The following is a 19,873-nucleotide window of genomic DNA, read 5'->3' as shown; positions in this document are numbered from 1 at the left end:
AGAGGAAAATCTTAGGCCACCCTTTAGGGTCCTTGGATGAAACTACATTTTGATCAGTATACCAAATGTAATTTTTAAAAGCCATAAAAATTCCACCAGCTTAAAAGCCAATGGGGTTAAAATGTTTTGTATCATATTTCTAGGGCTTCTTAGAAATTTCATATAAAAGCACTTTTTACTTGCTGGCCAGTCAAGAACTCCAACTGATTTCAGCTGCTGTTTTTAGGTGTGTGCAAAATAAATTCTTTTTCTGAAGAATTTTGTTATCAGTAATGTTATACAACCTCACGTAACATACTTGATAATCAAGAGTTGGTGTCATGTACAGCAGGGGTCCCCCACCCCCGGGCCATGGGCCTGTCAGGAATCGGGCTGCACAGCAGGAGGTGAACTTGAATGTACTGTGCTTGAGTCATCCAGAAACCATCCGCTGTCACCCTGGTCTGTGGAAAAATTGTCTTCTACAAAACTAGTCCCTGGTGCCAAAAAAGTTGGGGACCACTGGTGTAAAGGTAATGGAGCAGAATGCAGTTCTGTTTCACGATTTAGCCAGTAAAAAATTACATGGAGTGACTCAAGGCAACCTGACTTCATCAGACCCCTGGTCCTTATACGCACTTCAGTTTCGCCCCAGTAAAGAGATTAGAAAAGAAAGGGTGCCAGGGCTTTCAGAAAGGAGACCCTCTCCTTTTCAATGACGCCTGATTTATGAACTGCTCGAACTGTTTCCCCAAGTCTGCGTTCCCAGCCTCTAGCCTGTCTGATAACCGCGGCACAAAAATTCTGCTGGTTTGCAAAATCCGACTCTTTCGTGCCTGAAGTCGTCTTTTGGACCCTGAGAGGAAGAAACATCGAAGTCTCCAAAGAGCTGCTGGTGACAGATGTCTACTGCATTTCCTGATGGCAGGGAACAAAAGCGAGACTTGAAAGAGAAAACACATGCTGTGGAATCCTCCTCCTTCAGCTCCTTTGGAGCCAAATGCTGACCTATCAGATTTTTATGCCCCGACCCCCTCAGCCCTTCTCCCTCTCACATTGTGGTCTGTTCTCCAGAGATATATCCTTTCTGGTTTCAGACCGAATGGAATTGTAGAAAACAAACTGTGTAAATTCCCAGGCCCACATTTTCTCACAGCCAGAAAGGGAGTGGACGAGAGGATCCAGGTCACCCTTCACAACCCCCCAACCCCCCAACCCCCATGATCTTGTTTTCAAAAGCAGAGTCTTTAAAAACTATATAGAAAGCATAACTCAGCAGTCACCTGGCAACGGGTGAACATGATTATCTTTCAAAACAATAATGACGCCAAACGTTGTAGAAAGAGGAAACCACTCTCTTTGTTCTAAAGACCTTATGATGTAGATAAATATCTCTCAAGGCATAAATACAAAGAGTTTTTAGAACTGGTCCATCTGCTTGTCTAGACTTATAGGAAGGCATCATAAAACTGTTATTTTCAATGGGCCACGTTCCCTTCCAAAGCAACCCTATCTGCCCCAGAACTGAAATGAGTCCCAGTTTTTGAGTGGACTTGGCAACCCTAGGCTGGTTCTTTTTCCCATTCATTTGATATACATGTGATTAACATCATATTACCAAGGGATTTAAAGGTTTCTTGCTTGTGTTTTTCACAAGGGAAGGGTCTTCCACTTGAGTCAGCCAAGGAGACATTTTCTCAGGCTCTGCTGAGACAGGAGTTGGGTGTGAGATGGTTTGTCTGTTTGGAAGGGCATGTTGGTTCCCCTCAGACCGAGCATTTTGGTCTTAGGGGGCATTCTGTAAGGGCCCCTTGGCCCCTGAGCAAGGCACCAGTCAGTATCCTTTGCAGTTTTAGGGTGTTGGCTCCAAAGAGACATAGTTCTTATTATTCCACAGAGAGTATGAGAGCATCTGGGAATTATGAGGGTGTTGATGAGTAACATGCCTGGTAGACACATGAGATCAGCCTTCTTCCCGGTCCTCACCACCACTGAGGAGCTGGGGGTGGATGGACAGAGGTGAGGTGGTGTGGTATGGCAGCTGGAACACAAAGTGGGAATAGTCAGCTTGGCCATATTTAAACCCTATTTGCCATCTATGAGTGAGTGAGATTATTCCAGTGTTTGGTATCCAAGGGGACTTAGCCCAGGCCAGACTCGCCTTCCTGTTTATATGAGGAAAATGCTTCAGAAACTTAAGGCTCAAAAGTTTCCTGGGGTGTCAAGTCATTGTTAGATAAACAACATAGTGATAAGCTTTTAAAATAAATAGAACAGAACTATGGAATTAATTTTTCTAGAATAATCCATGAACTTTAAATATCAAGGACATCTTGGCATTTGCTTTACTACAATATCTTCCAGTTCAGAAGAAGACAGATTTTTATATGTTTCCTTGGATTAGCAATGAGAATGTCTAACTTCAATATTGTCTAAGAAAATGAGACGATGAATGACTTCTTTTGACTGTGCAGGGTGGTGCATCTCATGTGAGGAAAAGCGAGCCCCATGTAAGAGCCTTACCCTTGGCTATGGCCATTGGCAGTGACTTAGATTGGAGATGTTGAACTCCCCGACTATCTGGGCTCTTTCTTTCTGTAAGGAGGCACCAGGGGGGATTGACATTTACTGCCCTCGCTGAGGTTTTATCAAAGTGATGATATGGTGGGCATGGGGTGGGCTTTAACAAGAGTGCTATGATTTTTCCCCTTTCTGAACATCATGTGCAAAGTGTGAGCAGAAGGAGGGGTGGTGGGGTGTGTGTGCTTGCATGTAAGCACCTGTAGAAGCTAAAGGTGGTCAGAGACAAGAGAACGGTTGCAAGTTTTATTTCTTTCTCTTCAGTAGAAACCTTCTGTTGCTAAATCTGGGAGGAAGATAACCCAACAACCTTTAATTAAACACAGCAAGCTGTTTTTTTTTCAGCTACCATGGTAGGTTTTTCAACCAGCAAAGGCATGTGATCACTGTCCTGTGGTGACATGTGTCCATTAGGAGTGGAGAAGTGGTACTGATGCTGAAATGACCTGGTGAAGGAGTGGCTGGAAATAGGGATGACAAAGCACATTAACAGCCTAACATAACTGCTGGGCACTTACTGAGCAGGATTCTGTAGTTAATACAGAGTAGCTCCACAGAGACGTGTCATAGCCAACTTTTAATGCCTGTCACAGGGGTGGGAGGGCAAGTGGTGGCCTGTCCATGCTGTTGTCATTGCCACAGTGGCGCTTAACAGGGATAACATGATCAGATGGATTTGGCTTTAAATCAGATTCACTTTGGGGAAGTTATGTAACTCTGAGCTTGCATCATTCACTTTTCTTCAATGTCAGGAGACTTTATTAGGAGACCCTGGCCATGGAGAGATGCAATTCAGACTCAGTATAGAAGGTGAAGATGATCATTCCCCCCCAACAAGGCTAAAGTCATGTTAATAGGAGGAATGGGGATTTCTCAGAGGGCATTAATGGTGTAGTCTTCAGCGGGAAGCGACTCATCATGGGGATGAACTGTGGACGATTTTAGGTGCAGAAGGAGGAATCCAACCCCATCCCAGGGTGTTGCCCATTATCAATTTTCCCGTTCCCAGAACCAGAGCTCGCTTTTCTTTGGGGCTTGGATCCCATTCCTCTATATGATGGAGCAGACACGAAAGCTGCTGCCTTTCAGCCTGAGTCTACAGATTTTGCAATACGTATGAAAAGAACCAGCCTCTGGACACCTAGAAGTAGGGGAGAGAATCAGGAATACTAAATAAGGCAGGGCTCTGAAGGCGAAGAAGAATGTGTGGAGAGAGAAAGGGGAGAGTTAGGATCCTGCAGGAGGCCATGTTGTCACTCTCAGAGGGCTTCCTTTTTGTGGCATGGAGTGCCCAAGGGATATCTCTATATCCCTTGAAGGCTCTGGGACAATTTCCTGAATATTGAAAACTTCACTAGAGTATAATGCATCGTCTGCTCAGAGAAGGTGGGGAGATGCTGGTCAAAATGGTGGTGGAGAAATCTGCTTCCCGGCCATCCAGTGGATGTTGGGAAACACCCTCATTGCATTAGGCAGCATGGAGCCCCAGTTCGTGTTCATCTACCCAGCTAGGGAAACAATACAAGAGTATGGCTGATCCCCTATGAAGTCAGGTAGAACAGAACACGTGTGATAGAAAGAACTTGTTTAGGCTGTCATATCATCATCATCATCAAGTGCAGCATAAGATGACCTTTCCAATGCCTAAAGTGACACAGTGAGTTGGGGATCATCACCTGGAGTTCCTTTGGTGTGTAAATTATGCTTATTAGTCTTGGGGACATTTGAATTTCCCATTATCCTTTCTATTATTACTCCCAGACTCAAACTTTCCTTTAGGTACTGAGTGGGGGCAAGTGCTCTGGTTTTTCTGCAGAGGAGGGAGACTTTTATCATAATCTATAATAAAGAAGTTTTCTACATACTTGGGACAATTGACTATGTGACTTCAAAATTTATGTCAACTACATAACTTCCCATGCTTGTTATTCCCAGCCTGTTTCTCTGTAGTCGTTTGTAAAATCCTAAAAAGGGGAAAAGTTTGAGGGTGAATAAGAGATATGGAAGGAACAGAAGGAAGGGAAATATCTGGAAGCCTGGTCCATGTCAAGGCTTCCAGGACAATGGAGAAATCATGAAGCAAAGCAGAAGAGTGGTGAGGTCCGTGGGTCCTGGGGAAATAGAGTAAGGGGTGCCACCCTGGGGCAGAGGGGCTGGTGGGGGCTTCCTAGAGAGGGGCCCACAGGAATTTGAGTTCGCTTTCCCACAACTGCACGGGACACCCTTTACCAAAAGTGCTGAGCCCAGTTTCACTCCAGCAGCCGTCACAAGGATTAGCCAACCCTCTAGGTTTCCACTTTCTGTTCCTGTCCTATCGGACCTGTCTCTCTCATTGCCGCTTTTTGAACCGACTTTGGGTGAGTTGCACACTGCCACGGTTGGAACATGCACAGTGAAAATCTTTGGAATGTTTTACTTTCAAATGTTTGTGGTTGACAAGTGTCATTTCAACATGTTCCCACTTAAAATGTAGTAAACTAATTGTTTAACATAAATGAAATACGAAGGGGCTTTTCGTTCTCCTGGTCTTCCCTTGCTTCTTACTTGCCTTCTCCTTTGCTCTGTGAGATGGCTGATTTGATTTTAATGGCAGTGGGGCCTTTTTTTTTCTCTTTTCAAATGCATGTTGAACAAATCCTGTGATAGCAATTGAGAGATCACATTTAGAAAAGCTCCTTAAAATCTTAAACCCTCCAGTTAATAAATCTCACAAGCCCTGTAATTTACAGATAGGATTAGAACATTCCAACCTCTATTTGGGCTCTGCTTTCCCAATTCTCAGGGGTAATGAGATGATGAATGAGTTAATATTTGTTCAAGGATTTGAAGAAAAGCAATGTCTTAAATGTTGATGTGTTTTGACCTCAAATTTTACTTCTGCAGAATTCTCTGTGAGAAAACTGAAGGAGACAGTGGCAAAAATGCTATAAAGCAGTTCTTTCCACTTTTCCCCCAAACTCCAGGTCTTCATGGAGGAGGACAAAGTGCCTGCAGATGACAATGCATTTCAAGAGCGGTACTTGCTGGACCCATGTGAAGGATGCAGTCTACAGATCTCTCCTCAGTGGCCACTAGACCTTTCTGGGTGAGTCTACTCTGTCCCGACACTCAGAGCCTTGCTAATGTCTGGTGCCGTGGTTTCTCACTGGTGCTTTTCCCTCTCAAGTTTACAACACAGTGTCAAAAATTCTCTGTCTCTATCCCTCATAGCCCAAATGTATGACTAAGCAGCTATTCTGCTATAGTAATTTGATCCAGGTGGTTAATCACTGCTAATATCTCAGGGAAGCTTTTTCAACAGTCATTGTGGTAAGAAGACGAAATGCAAAAACCAGAGCAGTAAGAACAGTAATAATAGTGTTATTCATCAAGTCCTGACCATGGGTGAAGGCCTGGGCAAAGTGCAGATGGTATTTAATTAATCCTTGTAGTGGTCCTGTGAGTGGGGGATTATTATTATTATTCTCATGGTACATTGGGGGAGACAGACTCAGAGAGGTTCAGTAACTTGACTGAAGTCCCACAGCTAGTAAGCAGCTGAGCTGGGATACACACCATCGTATCTCAAGTTTTTTAGATTCCTAAGTGGTGTTGTCATTCTCCAAACCGTGTATGTGCCTTGCAAATATAAGGGGACAAATAAATGTTTATTAACTGAAATCGAGTGAAATTATTTGTTAATGTGGTTTAGGGAAGTCTCAATTTTCCAGGGCAAACATTTTGCAGTAAACAAAAGAGAAAGGAGTAAATGTGTATTTGTTTTTTAAGTCCCATGGCTGGAATCAAGGGGAAGGTAATTTGGAGCTGAGGAGTTTTGCACTCATTCAACTGAGAATTAGTGATTGATGTGTTCCTTCCCCCTCCTGTGGCCTTTGAAGTCATTATCACACACACAAGTACCTGACTACATTGACAAATAACTTAGAAAATCTTAGCAGCACCAACCAAATGGTCAAGCATTTATTCGGTACACAGACTTAGTGGGCTTTGGCAGGGACATGAGTCCTGTCTTCAAGGAATGCAAAATCTGATGGAAAAAAGAGGGACCTTGGTGAACTTCCTGTGCTGGTTTCATTTTCAAGCAGCACACCCTTGGCCACGACGTGGGGTCCCCTGGAAATGGGTTCTAAGGGGATGTAGTACCTCTTTCACAACGGCTTCAGGAGATGTGAGTTTCTACTTTGCTTGGTGAGGTTCCCATTTTCCCCTATGTCAAAAAAGTGAGATAGTTCCACAGGAATGCACACTAATTCACCCCACCAGAAGCCCACCCAGACCTTTTCTCTTTCTCCTGGAGTGAGAAGAAGAAATGGAAACCCAAAGTGGCCACGATAGGGGGCCTGAGCTGTGCTTTAACCAGCAGAGGCTGATTCATGAGGTCGACATGATGTGGTCTCCTGGTACATGGATGCTTCCTGAGGGTCTGTGCAACAGAAACACCCACATTGCCAACCCCTCCTCAACACTACTCTTCAGCTTGTGGGCCGCCTCAACATTGGCACAACTCAAAGAGCATTCATTGTGGAAGACCCTGAGACCCATGGTCTGCACAGGTGTGGGGGATGTGAAGATTAAAAGGATAAGATTTGTCAGCTGCAGTTGTCCTTTCCTCCCAGCTCTTTCCAGGGAAGCTCCCCAGAGGATGAAGCCCAGAAGGCCTGTTGGTTCATGGTTCTTTCTGTGTGGCATGTGGATCCACTTAGAGATTTGCAACAGGGTGGGCAGTGGGTGCTGCCTCAGCCCAAACTTGCAGGAATTCTGTAGGTTGGTCAGGGGCTGGATACTGTCCAATTCTTATGTCCCTCCTCAGAATAGACAGAGAGTGTTTCCTGATTCGGACAGTTGTCTTACTGAAAGGTTGAGTAGATTCCACAAAGCAATGGAGACAAGAGCTACAGATTGTGATTTCATCTGATCAACCCTTCCCTTTGTTGTGAGTGTATGTCCGCCATAGAGTCTTTCCTGTTAGTCAGCCTTCGGACCCACTCAGATCATGGGATCCAGGCCTTAAGGACCAAAAGCGCTGAGCTGCCCATATGCCCATCATTCCTACAGGTGACACTGGCACTGAGAAATAACAGGGAGCCAACACAGGCGACTATGCTATTTAGTCGGATTTTATTAATGCAGGTTCACTCAGCTTTTATTAATGTAGATTTAATCCAAATCTGTACTAACCTCATAACAATACTAATCACTCAGAAACAATCAGTAATAACATCACTTGAGAGAATTGGGGGATAATAGACCTGAGTCCCAGAGTCTCAGCCTGGGTCCAGGAGACAGCACAGTGAGCAAGGGAGCCATCAGCATCTTGCAAGGCAGGATCTCCAGAGCCAGGTGGGCAACAGGGTGGATGAAGTCCTCAGTCCAGCAGGGCAGGGCCTCTGCTGGCCAACACCAAGGGAGGTCAGTATGGTGTGGAGCAGCATCTTGGTATGTGGAGCTCAGCTGTCTCAGCAGTGGCCTGCCTCACTTAGACCTTGAAAGTGGTGTATTCTGTCCTTCTAGGTCTCTTGATAAGTGTCTTGGCACCACCCCTGGTGGTGAGCGGGGAATTTCCCCAGGAGCCTATCTATGAGTGGTCCCGCTCTGCAGACAGGGCTCTTCTCACTTATGCAGATATGTTAGGTGTGGCTCCTTGCCAAATGTGTCTCGTGTCACTTAGGTAGTTTCTCTCTTGAACCAAAGTGTCATGGCTGACTGGCAGCCATCTTGGTTGACACAAGTGACTCCATTTTGTTTTATATACTTTTTTATATACCTTATCCTATCTTGCCCAGACCAATGCCATTTTTATTAGTCCTGGTCCCTACACCCTTGCACACATTCCAGGAGCCTCAAAGAGGTTAGAGCTTTTCCTGATCTGACTCTTCCCTCTTTTCAGCCTTCCTCTTGTGTTTTGTTTTCCCTTCCCTTTATACCCCAGCAAAGAAGAAATTCTGTTGTTTTTATAAAACTCTGGACCTCATGGTTGAGTCAAAAGCTACTTGGCTCTACCTCAATTTTGCTGACTCTAAAGAGTCGGTGGATGAGCTAAGATCTCTTGGACAGTGAGAGGGGGAGCCAGTTCAATTATTTCATCCAAATGAAAAATCAGAATTCATCTAATTTCCTAATGAATTACATAAGAAAAAGTACACCTCACCACAATGAGTATTTGTTTTCTTCTGAGGATAGTAGAAGTTTGTTGAAAGTAAGAAAAGCCTTTTCTTCCTCTTAAGATGACTTCAACTTTATTCCTTATGAAATAATATTTTCATTATTGTTTTCCTAATTCTCATCTCACTCCTTCCTGCTCATGTTACAAGAATGAGAGAGTATTTGAGAAGGGTCCCCATGGCTATTCAAACCAGGGGCATCAGCTTCATACAGACACTTCATGATCTTGCCCCACGTTCATGTGTGTGGAGAGGTCTCTGTGCATCATGCTACAGTTCAGTAGAATATTCTCAGTGTTACATGTGCTGTGGAGAGCTATGCATACGTGGGAGGAAGAGAGATTCTGATTAGGCCTTTAGGAAATGTTCCTTAGCCTTTGAGAGCAACATTGGAGTCAGGCTTTATTGAAAAAACTGAATTTTATCAGAAAGAGATGAGATGGCAAATTGTTGGCAGGAATGCAAATGCCTAGGAAACCAAGAAAGCACGCACCTAGAATCATTAATAATAATAACAATAACAACCGCTTATACTTTTTAAGAGTTTATTATGTACTAGGGGCTGTTGCAAACAATTTATATGTTTAAAGTTATTTAACTTTATGACAATATCAATGCCCTAAGTGCAATTAGGGAAGATACTAGTTAGACTGGATGGATATAGCAGGAGAAGCAGAGGGAGGAATTAAGAAGTAAGGCTAAAAAGATGGGCTGGAGCCTTATCCCAGAAAACCTTGTCCTTAAGTAATCTTGTACTTTGTGTTTCCTGTAAGAGCCCACACACTTTCTGGGTTTTGGCTTTTATTTTCTCACAAGGTAGTGACATAATTGCTATTGTACTTGAGGACAATAGTTCTAGTTGTCCCATGAAAGGATGGGTTGGAGGGGAGAGAAACTAGCACAAAGACCAAATGGGAGGGTCAGAATAGAGTGAGCCTAGGGAAAAGGAAAGGAAGAGAAGGGTATGAGAACCGTAACCCATTCTTTCAATCATATTTATTCAACAGGCACTTATTAACAAACTGCTCTCTGCTAGGTGTTGAGGTACTGTGCAGAGTATCTGAAACCAGGTTATGAGGACCTGGTTGGGGAGTGGAAATGATTTATTTTGGGGTCCCAAGGTATCACGGGAGGCGACACCATTATCTAAGAGTGGAAACTTAAGAAAAAGAAACATGAGAAATATGACTTATGTACCTTCATTCCACTATAGTTTCTCTGTACACACCTAAAATGCTATTTTCATCATGTTCCTCCCCAACCTGGAAAAAAAAAGATGGCTTCCCTATTGTTTGCTTTCATGTTGCCCTTCAGGTCTCCATGCTCTGGTGACAACTGACTTTTCCTATCCTACCTATTTCTCACTACAGCACAAAAAGCAACCTTCGTTCCAGCCAGGCCAGTTTATACTATTCCTGACACAAACTTTAGGCATTTGTGTATAGTGACTTTTCCCTCCAACTAAAAAGTATGTATTCTGAAATCCCAGATTAGAGTCCCAGTTCATCCTTCAATATCTTGGGACCCAAAACCCAAAGCCTCTTCTGATCATTTCAGCCCCCCAGGGGTGTCTCTCTTCTTACAGGTACCTTATCTCCTCCAATGGCTCTGTGATATGTCTTATGTGAATGTCTTATGGAGATATGATGCCTGCCTGATACATCTTTGGTTCTAAGGATCCCCAGCATATTACCTGCAAGTTTCACACTTCCTTAAGTGTGCAATGGCCTACTAACTGGGGTGAGTTTGTAAGATTCCTGAAACCCACCACCATGCTGCAGAAGAGACAGCCAAGGTGAAGTTCCCCTTTCCTTTGGGCTTGTTTCCTGCGATTCCTTTGGATGCAATGATTCTTTATGGATGCATGTAGCTGACTTTGAAAATCATCTTCAGAAACAACATTGTGTTTTAGATAAGGACATTGCTTAGTTCCTGCTTTAGTGTTTAAAGATATATTTCACTGGTTGCTGGTATCATCTTTTGAAAGAGAATTAAGTATTCTTCCCCAAACACACTGGACAATCTTGAAAATAAATAAATTTTGTTTTTCCCATCCTTTAGCCAAATATTCTAAATAAGATATCTGCTAATAAAAGCATTCATACAGAAAAATAATGTCTTTGATGACTTCAAACATTGGATAATGCTGCTTAACCATTGATATCCAAGAGATTTGAGAAAAACATGTTCTTGTAAACATGAATTTTAGAATTAATTGCAACTGAGCAGGAAACCCAAAGCAATTTGAACTTTTAATATTCAGTGCTGTAATTGGGTACCTAGTGCCAAAAAGAAAATTGGTTTAGTGGCTTTCAGGGAAATCATAGGGTATATTACATATTTAAGTTTTTTTAAGCCCCAAGAAGACTGTTTTTATGCACGTATTGATTTATCACTTACATGTATTTGTTGAAATGATATAGAGTTGGACAAACCTGAAATCACTGGGGAACAGATATTTAAGATATATATGTGCATTATATTTATAAGTAAACTGTGTTTTCTGGATAAGTTTTTCATGTATATGTGTGTGTTTATTGAGTATCTGATTTGCACCTATTGTTTACTAGTCTGCTGGGCACTGGGGATGCCCAAAAGAATTGTATATTATAACCTACATGTCAGAATTGCCTTTCTCCTTTAGATGTAGACAAGACTGAGCCGAACCCATTTTGCTCTCTGCCTTTGAGGATGATAAACACCACACTGAAGGCGGAGGTTATATTTGAGTGGAGTGGGGTGGAAGATATTATTGGAAAGACACGGGGGCTTCAAACATATTGATGATGTGTTTCTTAGGCTGGCTGGAGTATACGTAGATATTCATTGTATTCATATTTGTACATTTTTTGCACAACCTACATGTTTTATACTAAAACCTTAAAAATGTCCAATCCCATAGCAGAATTTTTGTGAATTTTTAGGTGTCTTATGCTTTTGTGCTTACCTGTGATTCTGATATGCTGCTTCTGCTGCGCATGTTCTGTTTAGGAATATTTCCATCATGCTGATTGGGTTGTTCCTCTTGCTTACTGACTCAATGTAGACATGAAATTCAGCCCCCTTTCTTGATTTATACATACACTGAACCCACAAGTATGGTAGTCTTAACTAAAGTTTGCAGAGAGGGAGGCATTTACCTCTCAAGAAGCAAGCAATGTAAAATGCAATGTTGGTCCTCTTAGAGAGCTTCTTCCGGCCAGTCTACCACCAGAAATTTTGTCGCTAACGTCGCCAGATTATGCAGCACCCTAGCCTTTCCTGCCCAGCGTGGCTTTTTCTCTTTTCCTCACTCTTCTCTCCCAGGTTGCCTTTTTTGATTTCAAATTCTTATTGCTCAATGATGAAGAACAATTTTGGTTTTTCCCCTTTTGATTCCCAATATCACATTGGAGGCATTAAATAAGCATTTGTTGAAAAATGAACAAAACTTGGTTTTTGGCTCACCTGTGAATGTCCAGAACCCATGAATATACTAAAAATTTCTATTCCACAAATAACAGAAACCTGGAAAAAGACCTGACATTTCTTTTTAAAGGTGCTAATCCCCCTGAGTAGTAATTTTGTATTTTCTCCCTAATGTGTGGTAAATTATGAGCCCGTTATAGGGTTTCAAATGGACTTAGGTTGACAGGACATGTATGTACAATATAGACCTTTAAGGCAGGTAGGAATAGAGGTAAAGATTATAGTAATTTGGAGGAGGGAATCATTGCTGGTGTTTAAGGGAGTTGGAAAAAGATGGGTTAGGGGATAAAATTCCCTTAGTATTTGAAATAAGGGTTAAACTTAAATTACTGGAGAGAAGAGGGAATTCTAGACTGGGGGAAATACATAAACAAAGGAAGAGAGAGTTTACCTTTTGGATAAATCTATTAGTAAACCCAAAAGAAACTGGTAAAAAAAAAAAAAAAAAAAAAAGAGGGATCGGAGAGGTGTATGGGTGTGTGTGTGCCTATGTTATCACATGGTTATACTTTTACCTTAAAGAAGCATGATCATAAATGAAATTTCAGGGTGTTATGAACTGAACTGTGTTTTCCCAAAATTCAAACCTTAGAGCTCTAACACCCAATACTTTAGAATGTGACTGCATTTTGGAAATAGGCCCTTTAAAGAGGTGATTAAATTAAAAGGGTTTTTTTTGTTGTTGTTGGTTTGTTTGCTTGTTTTTTTAGGGTGGGTCCTAATCCCATTAAACTGAAGTCTTTATATGAGGAGATTAGGACACACAGAGAAATGCTGGGGGCACATATAGCACAGAGGGGCTTGGGGAGAAGGACTATGGTCACAGAGCCACATGAGGACACGGCAAGAGGGTGGCCATCTGGTGAGGCCTTGGACTTCCAGCCTCCAGAACTGTGAGAAAATAAATTTCTATTGTTTAAACTGTTCAGTCCATGGCATTTGTTATGCAGCCCTAGTAAACTAATACATGAGGTCTTGGAACAGAAGAAAGGGATGGAATTACAGATAGAACGATAAGGCTTTGGTAAATTAAAAGGCACATCATTCTCTGAGAAAGTTTGGTTTTGAAGTTTAAATAAGAGAAAAGAGGGAGTTAATACCACTCAACTTAAGTCTACTTAGATTATTTGATGAGGCGGGGAGCAGAAAGATTTAAAACTGGAGTATGTGAAAATTTCAATAAGAAAAATAAAGACCTCAATAGAATAAAACAAGGATAAATTCAAACTATTCGGTTTGTACATAAAATTTTATACTTTTCTCTGACAATGCTTGGCTGCTTAGAATAAGACAGGGTAAGACAGGAGTTGGGGAAATTGTCACAGATGTGAGGGGAGCAGAGTTTGCCTCGTCCAAATATGACTCTTTGGGATATTGATTTTGTTAAGCTGGTTGTTTTTAAAGAACAAAAAACTCAAGAAGAACATTTGACCTCCCTACTAACTGCCTAAAGACAGGGGACCTCCTCCAGGAAGGGAGTGATTATCATAGATAAGTATAGTTTAATATAAATGAGAGTGTGACAGACAGAGAGGAACCTAGCAAGACCCTTTTGACCAAAGTCCCCTCTGTGCCATTGTTAAAGATGGACCAGCAAACATTTGCTTTACCATCTCCACGTGAACTGTCTTTTCCCGCTTTGAAGTCCCAAACCACCATGCCCCTTTCTCTTCAGTTCAACATGGCATATGAGCTTTAACTGCTGGATTGCCGCACGGGCCCAGAATTCTTTTGGGAACCCACATATGTACATACATAACAAACTTAGTTATTTTCTCCTATTGATCTGTCTCATGTCAATTTAATTTTTAGGTCATCCAAAAGAACCAAGAGGAGAAAGAATTTTTTTTCTCTCCCACAGATGGGAAGATGAGAGATAGAGGAAGTCCTGAGTGTAAGATGTCCCCTTGGGAAAGACAGACTCTGGCTTCCACCTGATGGGAAGCAGTGGAAGCCAAAAGGGGGTCAATAATCTGAGAGGAAGAATCAGAATTGGGGTTCTGAAGGTAGTAATGAGGCCAAAGAGTCATTTTAGTCAATGAGAATACAAAGGAGCAAGCAATAAGGAGCCTGTGATTAGAGAGGGAATATTTTGGATTTAAAATCCTCTGGGATTTTTCAGTATTACCTTAGTTTTATTTCTGTTTGTCATTCTAAATGAAGTGATTTTGAAAGGTATAAACTCAATCAAACATACTGTTAGTCATCCATCCAGAGATAAAATAATTGACAATAAAAATGGCAGGCAATCTGAAGTAACAGCTCTTCCCCTTGTATATCTTGATTAGATTTAGAATCTGGAATCACTGCTTTATTTTAAAAACTGTGCTTCAATGACTATAATTAAATGCATTAATAAAACAAGATCTTAAATATTTTAAAAAGGAGAAGGGCTATGAGATAATCTTAACTAATATAGAAATTCTGAAGTAATATTATTCAGAACATTTAAGTTTCATGTGACCCAAAGAAAATGCCTCTGGCAAAATTTATTCTTTAATTCCAAAGATACTGATGCCATGCCACATGCAAGACACTCTGCAAGGTCCTGTGGGAAATAAAATATGGAAAGTCCTGTTCTCAAAGCTCTCATGTGCAGAAAGACAAGTAGCAGATACCATGAGACAGATGGCCCTGTTTTCTTCCCTTTTGTTTGCAATATCCAAAGAAGAAGTGTTCAAACAAGCCCTGGCTACCACCCAGTGAGAGAATTGATTGGTCCAGGAATGGTTATGTGATCCATATGAGCCCAATGATTTCTGTCTTTGGGAATTTTGGCTTTAGTTGATGAAGCTATATGATGTCAAACTTGGGATCTAGGTTTTACATCTCACGGAGAAAGCTGCTGTGTGCTGAGGGAATGAAGTCAACGCTCAGAGAGAACCAAAGATGAAGTGCAAAGGATTGGATGGTGCACATATTCCCGGTTTTATGGAATTCGAGAGCCATCTGCTCTTTACCATTCTGATGGTTTAGTCAGCTCTTCTTTAGACAGTAACTCAGAATCCTTTCTACAAGTTCCCTTAAGACAATTTGAGTTGGGTTCTATAACTTGCAAATAAGACTCCTAAAAAATATAGTCAAATAAGATATGTACTTAAATAATGATGGTCAAATCTGCTATAAAAGAAACCTAAAATTTTGTGGATGTTCAGAGGAGGGGCAGATAGCTGCTGGGCTATCAAGGCTTCCTGAGAAAGCCGTCTGTCCAGAAGCCACTGTGGTTGTCCCCCTCTGTTCCATAGTAGAGCCATCAGGCAGCCCAATCCAGGGCCCCTGTCTCTCCTTTTTCTTCTTTCCTCGAGGTGATCAACCTGATCTCCACTTGCTTCTCTTTAGAGCTGATATTATCCTGTTTATTCTTTAAAGCTCTCCTGCCCGGATTCAGTGTAAAACACAGTCTTATTCTGTCTGTCTTCTTTGTTGATCCTGAAGAGGAAATTACAACAGCCTTTTGTTCTCTGAGTTTTCTTCTATCCGTTTATGCTAACTGGAAGAGGAATGAAACAGAATAATAAACCAACAAATTGGAAAGTTGCTGTGCCAGATGTCTTGTTTGCCCCTCCACATGCACTCTCTACCCCTCTCCACCAGCTTTTCCCCCTGGGAGGACTACCTGCGTGGACCACATGAATGAGCCCACTTACTCTTTGGCTTCTAGTTGGAATTTTTTAACGGGGACCCTGGCAGGAGTTCAGGGTGGGGAGAAGTGAGTGAGATCAGTGTATTTATTCCTGTGACTTCTACCTTGCAGTGTCACTAAGGTTGGCTGCTTCCCTTAGCTAACTGTCGTAGCACCTCTCCACACAAGGGATCAACCATGGGCCAAGTCCAGCCTGTCACATGTTTTTGTAGGGCCTGTGAGCTGTACATATTTTTAAATGATTGGAATTTTTTAAAAGATTTTATTTATTTATTTTTAGAGAGAGGGGAAGGGAGAGAGAAAGAAAGGGAAAGAAACATCAATGTGTGGTTGCCTCTCACACGCCCTGCACTGGGGAACCAGGCATGTGCCCTGACTGGGAATCGAACCAGTGAGCCTTTGCTTTTCAGCCCAGTGCTCAATCCAGTGAGCCACACCAGCCAGGGCAAATGGTTGGAAATTTTTTTTTTTTAAAGTACTACTGCAGAGTATATGAAAATTACATGAAATTCAAATTTCAGTGTTCATAAATAAAGTTTTATTGAAAGACTGCCACACTCACTCGTTTGTGTATTGTCTCCAGCTACTTTTGCACTGCACTGGTAGAGTTGAATTGCTGAGACAGAGAAAGAAATGAAGAACTCAAAGACAGATATTTCTATCTCGCCCTTTATAGAAAAACTTGGTCTACATGACTCTTTCCTTCCAGGTTCCAGTAACCGAGCCCTCCCCTCCTCACACCTCTCTTCAAGTGTGTGTTGGGGAGCGGGAGGAGTGGTGGAAGCCCTGGGGTGTTGGACTATATTCTGTGGTTTCCTGACACTGTGTTTACAGCATTTTGAATAGTACTTTTCTTAAAGCCTTCTCAGGTTATCCTGATGTGAGCATGCCATCTGTGTGCTGCTGAGACCCTGACTGATAATCGTACAGACTGGAACTTACGAGACAGAAATCATGGTGTCATACGTATTCACGCTTCTCAAGTGAATCAGCTGGGAGCTTAGCTGCATTCAGTTCTCTGTATGTCTTCCAAATGGTACAAGTCATAGAACTTCTCTACTTCTTTGAAGTCACCCTCTTCCAGAAAGACCAAGTGGGAGGAAAACATTCCTCATCTTCATTCATTTGGTCCTTTTCTTTAGAGATTACGGAATCATCTTGCAACAACCACGTAAGATCTTGTAGGGCTGCAGAGGATGGTGGAGCAAGAAACACAGAGAGAGCCCCTGGCTCCTTCACGATGGCAATTAGTCACTGGTCCATCATTGGCCTTCTTGTCATATTAAATAAGCAATTGCTAATTCTTTAGCCATTTCTATTTTACTCTTCTTTACCTCCTGCAGAAAGTATCCTGATAGCTTCCAGGTTCATTTATTTGCCCTTTCTTTTCTTATGGGATGCACAGAATTTTATATTCAGTGTTATGACGTAGTTGAATGGTGGGTTGAGAGGTTACTTTCCCTTCCTTCTTCACCAAGAACGCCTTTGTTTTATGTCATGCTGGAACCACACGGATCCTTCCACTCTATGAGATGTAGTTCATGGAACTTTAGAGCTGGAAATGACCTTAAAGGGTGTTTTTTTTTTCTGGGCTTTTCAAACTAAGGCCTCAAGAGTCATCTTATGCCCATCAGGTCTCCTCACCCAGAAAATTGTGTGTGTGTGTTTAAATCATGCTTTATTTATTTAAGCTTCCGAGTAGGATTTTATATGCAGGAAGAATTTTCCTTGCCAAAACCAAATCAAAACAACAAGCAAAATGAGACTTTGGAAACCACTTTTGGAATAGCTCATGACTTCCAGTCCCAATCCATCCCCATTGCGCCCTGTGGTTAAATCTTGCTTTTTCCTGTGCATCAAGTATTTCTTCACCATTAAAAAGTTATGTGATTTATTTATTCACTCCAATCACTAATTCAGTTTGACCGTTACTGAATATTTACTGTTTGTCTAGCATTATACCAGACGCTAAAATACAAGGACAATGGTCCAGTTGGGGAGACAGATGGGTAGAAAGCCAATTTTAATACAGTAAAATAAGCATTGTATAGCACCAGCCACCAGACCAGTAACCATACCTCATAATAAATGAGTGCTTACAATGTGCCAGGACTGGGTCCTTTATGTATGTTGCCTCGTTTAACTTTCACAACAATCTTGGAGGTAGATTTATTTCCATATTACATCTGAGGGAATTGACAAGAGTTTGAGAAATATATTCACTCTCCTAAATACAGAAATTCATAGAGCTCCAAAATGTTGGAGCCATACACTAAATCATTCATTCAGAAAACATCTATCAAGGAGTTTAGTATTTCAGAAGGTGTCATGAGTATATTATCATTTCTAAGAATAGGATAATTTTGGTATTTTGAAAAATACTTTTTGTACAAAATGCCCAATAATGCTGATCAACATCATTTACATTCTTTTTATAAATTTTGATTTTTAAATTAGCATAGAGTAAAATTAACTCTTTGGGCATATACAGATCTATGAATTTTAACACGTTTAGCTTTGTGTAACCACCACCACGGCCAAGGTATGGAACAATAGTTCCATCCTCACCCCCACCCCCAACACAGCAAACCTCCCTGTGCTATGCCTTTGTGGCCACTCTCCCCCACCCTAGCCTCTGGCAACCACTGGTCTTTTCTCTGCCATTTTAGTTTTGTCTTTTTGAGAATGTCATTTAAATAGAATCCCATAGCACATAACCCTTTGAGAATGGCTTCTTTCAGCATAGTACCTTTGAGACTGATCATAGTCTGTGTGTATCAATAATTCACTCCTTTTAAAAAATTGCTGACTAGTTCACTATTGCATGGGCATTTTAGGTTGTTTCCAGTTCTTGTCAATTAAAAATAAAGCTGCTATAAGCTTTTTGTACAATTTTTGTGCCAACGTAAGTTTTCATTTCTCTAGAGTAAATACTCAGGAGTGTGGCTGCTGGGTTATATGACAAGTGTATGTTTAACTTGTTAAAAAACTGCCAAATTGTTTTCCCAAGGGGCTGTACCATTTTGCTTTCCCACCAGCAGTGTGAGAGTTCCAGCTGCTCTGTATCCTTGCCAGTACTTTGTATTGTCAGAATTTTTTATTTTATTTTAGCCAATCTATTAGGTGTGTAAAGTTCTCTTATTGTGGTTTTAATTTAAATTCCCTAATGGCTAATGGTGTTTTCTTTTTCTTTTCTCTTTTTAAAAGATTTATTTTTAAACAGAGGGGAAGAGAGGGAGAGAGAGGGAAACATCAATGTGTGGTTGCCTCTCATGCAAACTACTGGGGACCTGGCCCGCAACCCAGACATGTGCCCTGATCTGGGAATCGAACCTGTGACCCTTTGGTTCACAGGCCAGCACTCAATCCACTGAGTCACACCAGCCAAAGCTAATGGTGTTTTCTTTCCATGTACTTAATTGCCTTTCCTTTATCTTATTTGGTGGCATAAGTTTCTGTTTAAGTCTTTTGCCTATTTTTAAATTGGGTTGACTTTTTACTGTTGTTTTTTGAGTTTTTGTATATTCTGGATACAAATTCTTTGTCAGATATGTGATTTGCAAATTCTTTCTCTCCATCTTTAGCTTTTCCTTTTATTCTCTTATTAGTGTCTTTTACAGAGCAGATGTTCTTCACCTTCTTATAAAGTACATTTTGTCATTTTTTCTTTTATAAATTATGTCTTTGGCCTCATGTCCAAAGACTCTTTGTCTAATTCCATTTCATGAAGATTTATTCCCATAGTTTCTTCTAATGTGTTCTACTTACCTTTATGATCTATTTAGATTTAGTTTTTCATAGTTTGTACATAAGAATGTCCACTTGTTCTAACACTCTTTGTTGAGAAGACTGTCAGATCTCCACTGAATTGCATTTTCACTGTGGCGAAAATCAGTTGACTTTTGTATGGGTCTATGCATGGACCCTGGATTCTGTTCCACTGATCTTTGTCTCTGTCCCATTGCTCGTATTACCGCCTCTTGATATCTGTAGATTTATACTAAGTCTATCTCAGCACAATTTCTCCAAATTCTTTCTTTCC

General features: G+C 41.3%; 1 long non-coding RNA gene across 1 annotated transcript in view; it reads left to right on the top strand.

Moving 5' to 3' along the window:
• The first annotated feature begins 5,535 nt into the window (after positions 1-5,535).
• Positions 5,536-19,873, top strand: part of LOC123480162 (uncharacterized) — a 76,184-nt gene continuing 61,846 nt past the window's right edge. The window contains exon 1 of the long non-coding RNA XR_006656060.2: positions 5,536-5,644. This is a non-coding gene — a long non-coding RNA (uncharacterized lncRNA). The remainder of the gene's footprint in view (positions 5,645-19,873) is intronic.

Source organism: Desmodus rotundus, chromosome 2, assembly GCF_022682495.2.
Source record: "Desmodus rotundus isolate HL8 chromosome 2, HLdesRot8A.1, whole genome shotgun sequence".
Lineage (NCBI taxonomy): Eukaryota > Metazoa > Chordata > Mammalia > Chiroptera > Phyllostomidae > Desmodus > Desmodus rotundus.
This window is presented reverse-complemented; position numbering and strand designations above follow the sequence as displayed.